This window comes from Schistocerca serialis, chromosome 3 (genome assembly GCF_023864345.2).
Source record: "Schistocerca serialis cubense isolate TAMUIC-IGC-003099 chromosome 3, iqSchSeri2.2, whole genome shotgun sequence".
Classification (NCBI taxonomy): Eukaryota; Metazoa; Arthropoda; class Insecta; order Orthoptera; family Acrididae; genus Schistocerca; species Schistocerca serialis.
The window spans coordinates 903,779,962-903,781,626 of record NC_064640.1 but is presented as its reverse complement, the minus strand read 5'-3'; the positions used below and the strand labels follow the sequence as shown (position 1 = coordinate 903,781,626).

The window sequence follows — 1,665 nt, the reverse complement described above, 5'->3', positions numbered from 1 at the left end:
GGTATGTCTGTAAATTTCGATATATCGATACGTTTCGCGTTGTCTACATATTCGGTATATCGGCATAATATATATCGAAGTATAGTTATGTATCGATATATTTCGAGTATTGTTATATTTCGAAATTTCGATTAATTTCGAGATATCGGTTTATTTCGATATATCGAATTGATAACCTCAGCTGCCAACTGTTGTTGTTGATATACCTCGTGGCACACATTTTCAGCTGTCCCCATCGAGGTATATCAACAACACCTGTCGGCAGCCGAGGGTTTCAATTAATTAATCATTTATTGGTTCAAATGGCTCTATGCACTATGGGACTTAACATCTGAGGTCATCAGTCCCCTAGAACTTAAAACGACTTAAACTTAACTTACCTAAGGACATCACACACATCCATGCCCGAGGTAGGGTTTGAACCTGCGACCGTACCGGTCCCGCGGTTCCCGACTGAAGCGCCTAGAACCGCTCGGCCACAGCGGCCGGTCTATCATGTATTCTAGAGAAGCTGCTCGGTCATGAGTGGCGCCTGTTCTTTCGAGAACAGTTACTATCTTCATATATATGGTTAAACGCTACCCAGCCATTACCCTTCGTCTGTTCGAATGCGCACAGGTTTCCCGTATTCTTACGGGAATCGTCACCTTAGTGTGCGCCAGTAATGAGTGGATGGGCAAATACCTATTACGTACATTACGTACGTGGATTGTGGACAGTTGGGAATGTGAGTCTCACGGGAAGCGTGCAAGGGATAAATCCCTGCAGTCGTGTGCTATGCTATTCATTTGTGCCCTCGGTGGCTCAGATGGATTGAGTGTCTGCCATGTAAGCAGGAGATCCCGGGTTCGAGTCCCGGTCGGGGCACACATTTTCAGCTGTCCCCATCGAAGTGTATCAACAACAGCTGTCGACAGCTGAGGGTTTCAATTAATTTTCAATTGTGAAGGTAATTCGATGATCCCTTTGCCAGGCACTTAAATGTGATTTGCAGGGTATCCATATAGATGTAGATGTAGATGAAAGCTCGTCCCGTGACGCACGTGCACAAAATGATTCATACTGCAGAATGCATGCAAACATACTCGCCGACAATACGGACGAATATCGAGTGCAGGCTGCCGAGTGCTGCATATCCAGCTTAGACAGATCGGCTTTTCCTGCCAAGAAGAACAGGGAATTGCTATCTAGGAACAATTCGAGCTAGAGGCAGGGTTGATAAGTACTCCTTGAATTGCACACTAAACGTAAATAACGAAAATACATATTTGGTAAAAATTGGTCAAAACATAATCCTTTGAAGATAGATTTTCAATATTCAAAACGGCTAATCCAATACGGATGGCAAATTCGTGTTCAGCGACATTAAAAAAATATCTGTAACACTTAGTTCATGCATATCGAAGTAATAATATAACTGAAAGTTTTCCCTAAAGTTGAACTTTTTTGTTTTGTTTTCGAGAAACGATTTTCTCAGAACGGCATGCAGCATTATCTAAAAATAGTTCAATCTCTTAACTTCTACCTCTGACCCAGAACAGTAAACATTTTTCTTAGGAGCTTATACCTATAATATATGACATTGATTAATATTGACCAATTTTTGTGAAGGCATAAGGAGTGAAACAAACCCCCAAAAAATCGAACTCAAAGTTCGAATTTGCA

General features: G+C 41.7%; 1 non-coding gene across 1 annotated transcript; it reads left to right on the top strand.

Moving 5' to 3' along the window:
• The first annotated feature begins 792 nt into the window (after window positions 1-792).
• On the top strand, window positions 793-867 carry Trnat-ugu (transfer RNA threonine (anticodon UGU)). Its single transcript has one exon. It is a non-coding gene; the product is annotated as a tRNA-Thr (tRNA).
• Window positions 868-1,665: the final 798 nt, after the last annotated feature.